Source organism: Leptonychotes weddellii, chromosome 4 (genome assembly GCF_054177405.1).
Source record: "Leptonychotes weddellii isolate Sample4059 chromosome 4, ASM5417740v2, whole genome shotgun sequence".
NCBI lineage: Eukaryota > Metazoa > Chordata > Mammalia > Carnivora > Phocidae > Leptonychotes > Leptonychotes weddellii.
Window position 1 is genome coordinate 6563206 of NC_138372.1, and position 13649 is coordinate 6576854.

Consider the following 13649-nt stretch of genomic DNA (forward strand, 5'->3'; position numbering starts at 1 on the left):
CAGCTTCCTTGGCAGAGACAGTCTTGCTTTGAGGCAGACTCATCATTTCTAAAACTTCTGGTTCTCTAGTATTCTTTGGGCTCTACTTCAAGCTGCTTCTGCCCTGCTGCCCGACAAGGGGAAACACTCAGGGCCGGATCTGGGGCAGAATGTAGGGGCCATGAGGGCACGTGCCCGCCCAAGAGAGGAGGACATCATGGCTGGTCTACATGGTTCTATCCTAAACAGAATCTGCATCAGGGGGGTCGATGTGAAGAAAATTAATAACTGAAGAGAGCAAACCATGGTCAACCCAAACAACACAGACATTGCAGTCACTGATATGCTACCAGTCTATTAAAGCATGTTTGGGTTTGGTGCCTATCCCAGCAAACATGCTATTAAATTTTCATCACCATTCTGACAAGTATCAGATTAACTTCATTTGAAAATCCGTATTCTCCCCTGTAGGGATGAAGAGCTGGGCTCCAGTGAGATGTGTCGGAATCACCTAAGTCCAAACTGCAAGTAATTTGGACACAGTAGTTGTGTAGTCTTGAGCCGTGAGAGGCAAAGATAACAGTGCTTCTCAGTTATGGTCTCCCAGCTGCTCCGGAAACATCCCATCATCTACAGTGGCGGCACTTCCATTCTAAGCCCTGAGAAAATGTCTCGGTGTTAACGGCCCAAGTCAGAGACAGACCTGCTCCCTCTCCTCGCTACCACTGTGGGAGCTAACTAGGGAAAAATGTAGATGAGCCAGAAAATGAAAACAGAGAGAAACAGGAAACCATCAACTACCCAAATGAATGGTGAGGGCAGGGGCCCATGGCTACAGATGCTGCTGTAGATAGCCACGTGTTATGCAAAAAGTGGGGAGGAGTCCAGAAACTTACATCTGCAAATGGGACAAATGCAATTAAGGGAAACCAAGGAACATACATTCAGTGCACACACAGAGACACACTCCCTACCACACCCGCTATGTTCCTGTTGGTTCTGAGCCCGCATCTCTGTGGGAGGAAGGTTGACTGGGATGGGGATCCCAACCACTAGGAGGAATCCTAAGCGACAAAGTGGCCCATGGCCTAAGAGGCCACACTGCGTTCCGTGGGGGACACCAGGCCACAGGCGAGACAGCATGCTCCTGCCCCGCCCTGCAGGGACCTAGCCTCTCCCAGAACTCAGTCTCCAGCTTTGAAGCAGTGGCTGTCACTTTAGAAGAACCGTGGCGCAGGAGGAACCCCAGAGCTGGACCGCCGAGTGTCCCCTGCAGCAATCAGGCCCATTCTGATAAACAGCTTTGAAAGCTGGCCTCCTCTGGACAGGCATAAGTGGCCCCGAATACAAACACAGCCACCTGCACGCATTCTTATTTATAAACTTGAAGCTCATGCTGTTTGAATACCCACATTTATAAAACTGGAATTTACATTTATACCCGGGGTGGTCTTACACCTGCTTGGAAAACAGTGAGTCACCTCAGGCTGGGGCCAGACAGCCAGAGCGTCCTTGACACACACAATCCACCTCTGCTCCAGGGGTCCCAGCACTTGGCTTTTGTTCTACCCATTTTTTTAAAAAGTTGTGATATATTTTAAATGCTCACATTAAAAAAGGTACATTTACATGTATGCAATGTAAAACAACATCATATAATTGTGATTCACAGAACTGACACAAAATATTAGTCCAGAGACTGCACACATCTCAGCCTAAAAGAAATGAGCCGCGCCACGGCATTGACGAGAAGGGCCCACAGCGTCAGAAGAAATGAGCAGGAGCGGGCTTGGTGGAAGAAGGAAGCGAGAGGAGCTCCCTTCCACTCGAGCCCCGCAGCCCAGACCCAAGAGCCGCTCCCCAGCACTGCCCTGTGGCCTGCCACCAGAAGTCCTTCCCCTGGGTCCTTACCTGCCTCTGGAAATTAACTTCAGGCAAACAGCTGCTCAACTGTGATGGACGGGCTGTGGCCGGGGAGAAATAGGAAGGTGGGGCCCTGCGGAAACACAGAACACGGGTCATGGGAGGAGCCGGGAGGGCCCGCGGGGCTGCCGGAGTCGAAGCTGGAGCTCCCGCCCCACGCCCGTGGACCCACCACACTGGCGGGAAGCTCCTGGCAGCAGGCTCTGCCAGGATCCGGAAATACCTGTGTGTGTGGCCAGCCCAGGGAACCTGCACCAACACCTCTGGGATCAGGCGCGGACTGCAGCTATGCTCACCTGCCACTTCCAGCTGAAGCAGGTCACCACACACCCTCCTGCCTCGGCTTAGTCACCAAGTCCAACTGAGAGCTGCGCTCGGAGACGCAGCCCCAGAGGTGAGTCACTCCAGGCAGCTGACGGGCAGGTCCTGCACCTGCACAAGAAGGCGTCCCAGCCACCACACAGAACCTGAGCCGGGCATGTGCACGGGCACCGCGGTTCTCCACCTGCTCTGCGCTCAGACGTGCGTTTCTGACGGTCCTGTGCCTAGTGAACATCTGTAGCTGGACGTGTAAGCATAAACTAACCGCCCCCCCATGCACATAAAACAAAGCTGCAGGTCATTTACAACCTACCGGCGGGCCCGCATGTCTCCCGGCCCCTAACACAACTCTTGCAGGGATCAAAGAACACCGTCTTCTCTTTCACCCCTGCCGCCCAGCCTCATCATTGAGGTCCCGTGCAGGTTACTCTGGCAGGAGCACAGGCGGAGGCAGGTGGGGGGCACCAGGGAGCGGTGCCCACCGCACCAGCCCGGCCACCTCCTCCGCTGTGTGCACTGATCTCGGAGCCCCTGGTTCCAACAGGGGGACTCCCAACTCTCAGCCCTGCTGTGAGGACAGAGGTCTGAGGATGACACTTTGAGAAACCTGTTCTGCGGGAGATGCGGGACCAAGGACAGCTGGGAAACCCCTCTTCCACTGTCTTTCGGCAACGAAAGACGCTCACTCGTGGTCGGGGCGGGGCCCTAAAGAAAATGGGTTTCCCGGAGAAAGTGAGATTTCAAAAGCTCGAACCCTCTGGGGCTCTGGTCTGCGTATCTCTTCAAGCAACAAGGGCCCTCGGATGGAGGAACTGTCACCCACCCCTGCCACTCCCTCTGCCCTCAGACTGCCCCTATGGGGACACTCCCTCCACCTTCAGACTGCGGGAACAGCCATCCCTACGGGAACAAGCATCTTTAGCGATTAATTGCTCTTTTATTCCTCTAGATATCAAAGCACCAAAATACCAAGGCTCCCTGGGGAACCTTCCACCCAAGTCCCCACATTCCTTCAAAAAGAGATGAGAAGAGACAGCCTTCTCCCACCTCTGAGGGCTTTAATTTCTTCAGCTACCGCAACAGCCAATTAGCCTCCTACTGTCTACAGGACTCAGGTCCTTCCAAGAAGCAGAGAGTACCTTTGCATTAGTGACTTTAAGGGGAAGGCATCCAAAGGCTGCAGTGCTGTTCCTGATGGGACTGTCTGGGGATTTGCGACCAGCTGTTCTAGTTGCCATTTTATGACCAGGTCAATGTCCCCATTTTACAGAGAAAACTAAGGCTCAGAAGTCCTGGGGGCCCCTGAGCCAGTGGAAGTAAGCATGCTCCAGGAGCTGGCATGTTTTCAGTTCTGCTTTGTTGCCGATCAGCTGTGCACCCTGAGGTTGGTCACTGCCCTTTGGGCCCTTCATTTTGCCCTCTGTAAAAAGGAAATCATGACCTCTACCATGTCTTCCCTCATTGGATACAATGAGATCAGGGCAGGCTTCATGAGCTGAGGCCTAGAAGGCCCCATCCTTGGTTTAGAGCTCTACTATCACAGTCTTGAAACGCTTCATCATTTTTGAACAAGGGGCCCTGCGCGGGGCCCCGCAAATTATAAAGCTGGTCCAGAATGAGAAAAAGAGTGTCAAGGTGCCTCTCAAGCTGCCACGGGCCCTGGAACCTGAAGTAGACGTGACACTGACTCAAGAAGGATTCACTAAAACCTTTCTTGGGGTACCCAGCCCTGTGTCAGGCTCAGGGAACAGGAGATACAAAGGTGGGGCTGTGACACCTCCTTCCAGGAAGCGACCATGATGCTGAGGAAATCACACTACACAAAGCAAACGGGAAACAACACAAACAGCAACGACGAGCCAAGGACGTAGGTCGGGCTGAGACACAAACACCACCAGAGTGTCAGATGCGCGTATCGCGCCGGCCCCCCGCCCCCGAGCAGCTCCGTAGCAGCAGGGAAAGGCCGGGGCCTGCGCCCAGGGGAGTAAGTGGCAGAGTAAGGAATGTGCGAAGCTCTGCGAGAACGCAGAGGAGCTCCGGGGAGAGGAAACTGGAGCTAGGTCTCAAAGGATGAATAGGAGTTTGCTGGCAGAGAGGAAGGAGAAGGGCACTGGAGGCACTGGGATGTTGTCTGAACGATTACTGAGCGTCTATTACATGCCAGGCCCTGTGCTAGGCCTCGAAGATAGACAGCTGAGCAAAACAGCCGTGGTCTGCCTGTGATGAGGGGCTCCGGGCGAGTCACACCCAGGTATGCGCACCCACAGACACTGGGATAAGTGCAGACACAAAGGGTAAGTGCACGGTGCCCCGAGGACAAGCAGCTGGGAGTCTGACCCAGCCCTGCGGGAAGGCATCCAGAGAAGATTTAGTCTTTGGAAAACCTAGAGGAAGAAGAAGGTGTCGGGTGAGAGGTGTCAAGGTGAGCTGGTACTGGACCCCAGGGGTCTCAGAGAGGGGTGAGGAGAGGCGCTGAAGCAGGGGGTCCTCAGGTAAGGTCTGAGCTTCACAAGACCACTGTGGCATCAGTGGGAAGAAGACTCTGGGGCAGAGCTGGAGGGGAGCCTCCTGCCGGACCAGGAGGGAGCCAGGGCCTGCGCTGGGGGCTGACAGGGAAGGGACGGTGAGGGGAAGGGTGGGGGCATGCTGGCAGGTGGGAGGGCAGGATGGGAGCTGGGTAAGAGCGTGGACTGGCACGGTGGCTGCAGGCAGGGGCATAGAAGGCCTGCTGGTAAGGGCCCTGAGGACAGGCTGAAGAGCTAGGGCTGGACTCCACAGGCCATGGAGAAGCCTATGGGGGCTGGCAAGTAGGGCAGAACCCCTTCAGATAGAGTTGTTCCTACAGTGGACATCTGCAAAGTGTTCTGGAGACAGAGTCAAAACGTGGTGAGCAGCCAGATCTGGGAGATGCTGCCCTGGACGGGGTGGGGAGGACGGAGCAACACGCATGAAGGTGAAGATGTGGCATCCTGGTGACCCCATTACCAGCCAGGTGGCCACGGGGAAGTCATTCAATCAACAAATGTATTCAGCACCTACTACGTATTGGGATATATCAGCGAAAAAACAGTCAAAAGTCCCTACATACTCTGGTGAGAGGGGAGAGCAGACAAAACAAAATAAAAATCAACCAATGGGAAATAATATAGTGTGGATGGAAGAAGGTGACCAAGAAGTGCTAGGATAAAAACCGAGCTGGGTGAGGGGATCAGGAACGTGCGGTGGCCGGGTCGGCCTTCCTGAGCAAAGACTGGAACGGGGTGACGGAGTGAGCCGTGGGAACCCAGAGCAGAGCTGGACGGAGGCCCCAGGGTGGGGTGCGCTGGAGGAAGAGCAAGAAAGGCCACAGGAAGGGAACGCGCACGGGGACAAGGGGCCCAGGGCACTGAGGCCTCTGGGAAACCTGACCTGGACCTGTAAGAAAGGGCAGCAAGCAGAGGTGTAGCCTGGCCTGACTTGAGTGTTGGCAGGTCCACCCTGACTCAGACACAGAGAGGAGGTGGGGGGCTGAGAGCAGAAGCAGGGGGAGGCTGTGATGGGAATCCAGGCAAAAGGAGTGGACGGGACATCAGGAGGGCCAGTGGGTGCCGCACGCAGTGGGGGCAGGTACATGGGATGGGGACCCCCAGTTCTGGGGGCTGAGCAACTGAAGGCAGCACTCCTATCAACCAAGATGGGAGAGATGCAGGTGGAACAGTTTTGGAAAAGGACCAGGGGTTGAATTTCAGACAGCTTAGAGCCTTCCCATCAATAAGCCTCAGTTTCCTTATCTGTAGAATGGGGATGATAATGGCACCTGCCTATCAGGGCTGTGAAAATAAGATAACAGAGAGCACTAGGCATAGTACATGGCACACAGCAAACGCTCAATAAACACTAGTTACTCTAATGATAAGATCACAAGATGATAATAGACAACGCGAGTAAGGGGTATTTTTGTTATAGAATGGGGGGTGGTGGGAATAAGACTAAACAGTAAGAATTCAAAGGCTTAACATACCCAGCTTCCTTTCCTCCCTTTTCCTTCCCAGTTCACCCATCGGCCCCCAACTGGCTCAAAGGAATGATCAGGGGTGAAGAGTTATGGGGTCGGCGGGGAGGGCAGGACCCCACCTCCATGTTCCACACGCCGCCCTGAATCACCGGGGGTGCTTTAAAGCAGAGTTTCCCAACCTTGGCACGATGGAGAATTTAGAATTCTTTGTTGTGAGGACTGTCCTGGGCATTGTAGGATATTTAGCAGCAACCCTGGGCTCTATCCGCTAGACTCCAGGAGCAGCCCCTTCCTGGTTGTGACAACCAAAAATGTCTCCAGACGTTGCCATTGCGTCCCCTGGGAGGCAAAATCACCCCAGGTTGAGAACTCCTCTAAAGAAATAGTTGACACACATTCTAACTATTGGCCAAGTACTGTGCTCACCCCTTCAGGTACATAAATCATTCAGGCTTCAGAGCAAACATCCTTGTTAAGGTTCAACAAATGAGGACACGGAGATGCAGAGATCACCCAGTGATCACTCAGCCAGTCTGTCCTACTCTGCACTGAGGCAGGATTCAAACCCAGATCGTCCAAGTTCTGAACCACTATGCGACACTGCTATCCAGGATACGTGTAAATGGGTAGAAAGCACTCAGGGCCAAGGAGAGGGAGGCGGGCCCGAGCCCGGTCTGCAGCTCCGTACCAGGCGGCAGCTCAGACCCTCAGCGACATCAAAACTAGGGCACTGGAGAGAATTTCCACAAGCTCTGCTCTCGGTAATTAAGCTGCAACCTCCTGGACTCTGGGGCCTCATGAGCAACTGCCTTAATTAATAAATTCCACATTGAAGCCTCCTCAATCCAGAGCCAGGCTCAGCATTCTCGAACCATGTTCCACCAGCATGAGCAAAACAGGTCTAATGGCAGCTCTGGCGAGTCAGGGAGTCTGCAGGACGTGGCATCATTCTTCCGGAGATGAGCTGGGGATAAGGAGTTCTTCCTGAGGTCACCAACCCAAGTTCAAACCTGATCCAAAGCTCCTTCCTGCTCTATGAAGCCAGGCTACATGGCAGAACAATGATAATTACTGCTGTTGCTGGAGCGTTCTCCAAGGGACAGGCACACCGTCAGGCACATTCATCACATTTGTCTCGTTTAATTTTAGTCCTTGCAACAAGCCTGCAAGGTAAGAATTACTCCCATTTGATAGATAAGACAACTGCGACTCAGGGATGCTAAGTAACCTGCCCAAGGCCAAGGAGCTAAGAAGTGACAGGGCCCGAATTTGAATGCATGAGTTCCCTCCATCCTATCAAGCGCCTCCTGGCTCAGGAGTTGAGAGAAGCGTCAGCCATTTTAACTGAAATGAAAATGAAAATCCACTTCAGAGAAAAAAAAAAAAGGCCAGAGCCCCAAACTCCTGCCAGTCAGAAAAGAAGATAATACAGCATAACAACTGAACACAGTGAATGGTCCTTGATGGGATCCGGGGAGAGAGAGGGGGAAGGAGTCATAAAGGCCGTTATTGGGCAATTAGGCAAGGTTTACTAGAGAGTATTGATTAGATAATGGTATTGTATCAATGTTGTGTGTGTTGAATGTGATTTTATCCTGGGTGCTCTGGAAAATACCCTGGCCCTTAAGCGATGTGGGCTGGAGTACGTAAGCGTGAAACATCTCAATGCTTGCAGCTTACTCCTAAATGGTTCAGGGGGGAAAAAAAGTGTGTGTGCCTAAGTGTGTGTGAGCGTGCACAGAAGGTGCGTGAGCAACTATGGCAAAAGGTGAACACTGGTGACACTAGGTAAAGGTCAGAGTTCACTACTATTTCGACTTTTCTGCAGATTTGAAATCAAAATGGAAAGTCAGGAAAACACTGAAAAGCCACTGGGAAATGGTCAAGCAAGGCAGTAGGAGAGGCCTGCCCTTGCTCTGGGGTTGGGAGGGGTGGTGTGTGTGCGAGGAGCTATGTGTAGTACAACCTGAAGGCCCTGCTGTAGTGGGGAGCAGCTCTGAGGCCCGAACACAGATGAGCCCTGCTCCTCTCTGGCTGCAGGTTCGTGGGCACAGGAGTGAGTCCAAACTCTTGGGCTTTTCACCCCCCCAAACACCTCCCACCTCAGAGCTGTAACCTGTCCTTCACGGCAATGCGGCAGGTGCATCCTGTTCCAGGAGTGAACCGCTCTGATGAAGGCCCTTGGGTGAAGGTTCTTGCAGCATTAAAATCAAATCCATGGGACCTGATTCAAAACAACCCAACAGCAAGCAGAGCGCGGCCGCCCTGCCCAGCTGTCCTGACAACCGTGGGGAAGGCAGCCACAGAGAAGACCGTGGTTAGGCTGGGAAGGGGGCGCCTGGAAGCATTGGCGGTGGGGGGGTGGGGGGTGGGGGGCAGCTCAGTCAGTTAAGAGGCTGACTTGATTTTGGCTCAGGGTCCAGGGATGGAGCCCCGTGTCGGGCTCCTCGCTCAGTGAGGAGTCTGCTGGAGATTCGCTCTCCCTCTCCCTCTGCTCCTCCCCTACTCTCTCCCCAAAATAAATAATAAATCTTTAAACGATAACAACAAAGGGCTGCAGGACAGGCACAGATCTGCCCAGAGAGGGCTCCCCAGGACCTGCACGCTGGACAGGATGCGAGAAGAAAGGGCCTCCCCCCACACCTGCCTTGGGCAGGGACAGGTAGTAGGACCAGCCGTCCACCACGTCCGAGAAGCGGGGGTGCTCAGTCGGGGGCATCTGGTGATGTCTGAGACATTTCTGGTCGTCGTAATGGGGAGGATGCTAGTGGGCAGGGGCCAGGGATGCTGCCGAAGGCCCTGGGATGCCCGTGGTTTCCCTCAGTTACCTCAGTTACCTCTGGTAACCTCAGAGTTACCAGCTGCATGGGGTTCCTTCAACACCTCTGGGCCTTAGCAGCTGCAGGTCCCTCGGCCCAGAATGCCCTTTCCTACTTACTGTTCTCTGCTCGGTAGCACCTTCCCTGGGCTGCCCTGAGCCCTGGGTTTACACCTGCCCAAATTTCCCGCCTCAAGACGCCTGACATCCCCCCCTGCCCCCGCCCTGGGGTGTCTGCACATCTCCTCCCACCTCAAGCTGCAAGCTATCTGCGGGCAGGCCCCAGGCAGCCTTTTCTCAGAGACATCAAAATGAACCCACACATCTCATTAAATATAATTCTTCTCTCACTCATAGAGGGAGCTGATACACTGGACGGGGGGTAGGGAACAGTGCCGCCAGTCACATCTGGGGCTCTGTTATGTGAATGAACAGATTCGGGAAGCCTGAGAGAGTCACCTGGGAACCACAAAGGAGCCCCCAGCCCCAATGCTGTCCCCACAGGGAATCTGAGACATCGAGGACTAGAAGGGACCTGTATGTATAGACTATATAATGTTGATGTGGTTGCACTGATATAAGGCATCTGTTTAGAACTTCAGGCTTAAAAAATTTTTTTCCCTATGATTTTGCCTGACTGATAAAAATAAGTTACTCGGATGTTGCTATCTCTTCAAGTCCTAATTGGCGTGAAGCCCCTCTTTTTACAGCTAAGAAAGAGTACCTGGCAGGCCTGCTGTTCAGCTGAGAACAATGCAAACAGGAAGGGAATGCGGAGGGGCCGGAGGAAGTTTCCCCAGCTGCACGGGGACACTCCTGATCCCGGGCTAAGTTTCGAGGCTGTGGTTCCGACCGAGGGACACACAGGTGGTGGTGGTGTTCTCTCGGCACAACAGGGGAATGAGGACAGAAGGAAAAAAGCATCTTTTGACCTAATTTTAAAATATTCTTTTTTCTTCCCAGAGAACGGCTGGAGCCCTGAAACCCGGCCAAGCCAGAGCCAGAGACCTGAAGTCAGGAACCAGCGCGCCTATAAAACGCGGCTCCGGATCTTCCTCTGATTCAGTCTGATTCGTGACCCTCGGCCTCTGGCAGGTTCCAGGGAGTGGGTAATGCAGACTCCAGAGCCCTTGTCTATTTATAAGTGAATGGAGGAGTTGGAAGCTTCTGCTCTCGAATGGGTGCAAGCGCACTCTGTCCCCCGTCCTGGGCAGGAGGTCTCCCAGGCTGGAGGACCCTCACCACGGGCTGAGCACCTGGCAGCGTCCGAAGCCACCCTGTGCAAGTTGATGACAGAAGGACCCTTTTTCTCTCCTGTAACCTAGATTGACATCTGAGATGCCCCCCAGCTTGCCGACGCCCCTGCTCCCCTCCACCGAGGGAAAACTCACTTTGCATCGCTGGTCAGTGTTCTGAGGGAGAGAGCTGAAGTCCACTGCAGGCCTGGTGGGAAGGTGCCTGGCCAGGAGGTTTCACAGACCTGTGTCACCTCCAGAGAAGGAGGCGAGAATGATAATCTCAACCCATGGAAGTCCTGTCAACCCCACAGCCCACAGCTATGTCAATTCCTGCAGGTCACCATTTAACATTTTTAATTAAATTGAGAAATTTAAAAGATTTTTTTTCTAAAGAGGAAGGGGAAAGACTATTTATTCAGTGCTATTTATTTCTCAGGAGCTGCATGGGGTCCCTTCACTCAGAAGCCTATGGACGCATTCATGCCACCCTCATAATGGCAGGCCAAAAAGCATGGCACCAGCCCGGCCCTCCCCGCCCCTCCCTGCGCTGGCCTCTCCAGCTCTTCTTCCTTTGCCTCAGCTCTCCCTCCATCCCTTCCCTCCATTAAAGTTCTCTTATAATTGGTTCAAGTAAATAAGCTTCCTGAATGGGTTCACTGCATCCCCTCAGAATCCCAGGGCCAGGAAGGCCTCCAACTTCCTGTTGTGAGAATTAGGTCATTAAATCAATGGGGTCGCCTGCTGGGGCGAGGGCTCAGTTCCCCCAGAGGCAGCAGGCTGGCCGCCTCCTGGCCTCCAGAGCCTGCAGGTCCTTACCGCCCAGCTCTGGGGATGACTATCCTTGGGATCCGGCTGGGAGGCTCGAAGCATGGCCTCCTGGGTGAAAATTCTTCCTATAGACCCTTAAGAAAATAAGTTTTAGGGGGCACCTGGATGGCTCAGTCGGTGAAGCATCTGCCTTCAGCTCAGGTCATGATCCCAGGGTCTTGGGATCGAGCCCTGCATGGGGCTCCCTGCTCAGCGGGGAGCCTATTTCCCCCTCCCCTCCCTCTGTGTGCTTGCTCTCTCTTTCGCTCTCTCTCTCAAATAAATAAAATTTAAAAATCTTTAAAAAAAAAAAAGAAGAAGAAGCTATAGGATTACTGCCTCCTTTCTCCTGTAAGCTTTCAACATATAGGTATGCGTTAATTTGCATAAAACATAGGCATGTTTGTTTACCTCAAAACCATACGCATACCATTGCTACAAATTGCAAGGATCCATTCTACCCACACGTGCCATTAGCCACACTGTTTGTTTGGATAACTGCTTCTGCTCTCTATGACACAAGCAGTAGCCTCCCCTCTCCTTGCCCTCCAGCTACCTCTGAACAAAAAAATAATCCAAGGAAGGAGGAAACCTCCCCCTAAGAGGCTGTGAAGACTCAGTTTCCTCCCTCTCTAAATGTTTAACAAGCTGATAATCAAAAACAAAAATGTTTCAAACAAAGACAACTCCAGAATCCATATGCGTTTATTCCATTAGCTCGAGGTGGGTGGGGGAAGGGGGGTAACATGAAGACGAGAACTCCGGATGGGGGCCACAAAGCTCCTGCCTGAGGACAAATGTGGTGGCAGCTGGAGAGGTGAGGGATGGTCAGGGAAAACACAGCACCTAACACAGCAGGAATCCAGCCACGGTCACCTAGAGGGTCTGCTCAGGGCCAGGGCCACCAGAGAAGCTCAGAACAGTGGACCGAAATGGACTAGAGGCTGCTGGGGCCCGAGCAGGGGCTGAGAAACTGTCCCCATTCCCAATGGGTGTAGGCATAAACACCCAGGCCAGGCACACCCAGATAATCCAGTTCAGCAGCCAAATCCCCATCATCCGCTTGTAATGACATCCCTCATTCCCGAAGCCACGAAACCATTAGTCACCAAGCCACGGACAGGGAGCAGAAGCTCCCAGCAAAACTGGCTTGTTACCACTCCCCTGGCAAAAAGGCTCCTGGTTTTACAGGCCAGCTACCCACCCAAGACCATCACATTTCTTTTTTTTTTTTTTCTTTTTAAAGATTTTATTTATTTATTTGACAGAGACGCAGAGAGAGAGGGAACACAAGCAGGGGGAGTGGGAGAGGGAGAAGCAGGCTTCCCGCGGAGCAGGGAGCCCGATGCGGGGCTCGATCCCAGGACCCTGGGATCATGACCTGAGCCGAAGGCAGATGCTTAACGACTGAGCCACCCAGGCGCCCCGAGACCATCACATTTCATAAAATGAGACGCAGGAGTCTTTTACCATATCTACATAATGCAAGTGGAGCCTGACCTCTTGCAAAAACTCTCAGTTGAGAAGAAAAAGCTTCTATCAAGGTTCGCAGAGGGAGAGGTTAATGACACTACATACTAGTTTGAGGGTATTCTCACGGACTGAGGCTTTTGGTCTCAGAGAACTAAACTTCCTCGCAAATTTACTTGGAGCACATAATGCAATGTAGGAACAAAACAAGAACACCAGCGCCAATGCGCACCGCTTCTTACCTGCTTCTAGAAAAGCCATGTAAGTCTGCCAGAAAGATACGAGGTCATAAAAATTTCCAACTCCAAAAAAAGAATAACCCACCCAAAAAAAAGGTTCCTAAGAAAAAGGGAAATAGACCACTGTGCACGCTGGAAGAGAAGGGGAAAGAAGCCAGAAATCCAGGACGGTAACCCAGGAGCGCCAGGCAAAGCCAAGAGAACCAGACCAAAATAGATTCCAGATGGAACAAAGTTGGGTTTTTTTTCTCCTCACCTTTTTATTGTGACAAATGTCAAAGCCATGGAAAAGCTGAAAGATTGGTACAGGGAACATCCCAATACCTGCCCCTAGAGTCACCACTCGCTAACATTTTGCCACATTCGTCTCACTCATGTCTCTCCATGTTGTGGGCACACCAGGGTGTGTACCCTGCTTTTCTTCCTGAGCAATTTGAAAGTAAGCTGTAGACATCACGATACTTTGCTAAATGTCTCACTGCTATCTCCTAAGGCCATCCTCCCACATATAACCAGGACACTATTTGCACCCCCAAGGAATTTCATATTGACCCAGTAGTATTCTGTGATGTACACCCATGTCCCAGTTTCCAAGCCGCCCTGTGTGGCCGTCACTGGTTTTCTTTAATTTTTTTAAAGATTTTATCTATTTATTTTTAAATAAAGATTTTATTTATTTATTTGACAGAGAGAGAGACAGCGAGTGAGGGAACACAAGCAGGGGGAGCGGGAGAGGGAGAAGCAGGCTTCCCGCTCCGGCCATCACTGGTTTTCAATCCAGGATCCAATGGAGGATCTCAAGTGCATTCAATCCCCACGCTCTTTCACCTCCCTTAGCCTGGAATGGTTCACCAGCTTTT

General features: G+C 52.5%; 1 protein-coding gene and 1 long non-coding RNA gene across 3 annotated transcripts in view; one reads left to right on the top strand and one right to left on the bottom strand.

Annotated features, from left to right (window-relative positions):
- Positions 1–13649, bottom strand: part of CTNNBIP1 (catenin beta interacting protein 1) — a 49226-nt gene that overhangs the window by 25288 nt on the left and 10289 nt on the right. For both annotated transcript variants that reach the window (XM_081817468.1, XM_081817469.1), the window contains exon 2: positions 1891–1975. The gene's annotated coding sequence lies outside the window, so the exon portion shown is untranslated. The remainder of the gene's footprint in view (positions 1–1890; positions 1976–13649) is intronic.
- On the top strand, positions 4060–11582 carry LOC145721183 (uncharacterized). The gene is made up of 4 exons (XR_014144681.1): positions 4060–4474; positions 9999–10144; positions 10361–10609; positions 10710–11582. It is a non-coding gene; the product is annotated as an uncharacterized LOC145721183 (long non-coding RNA).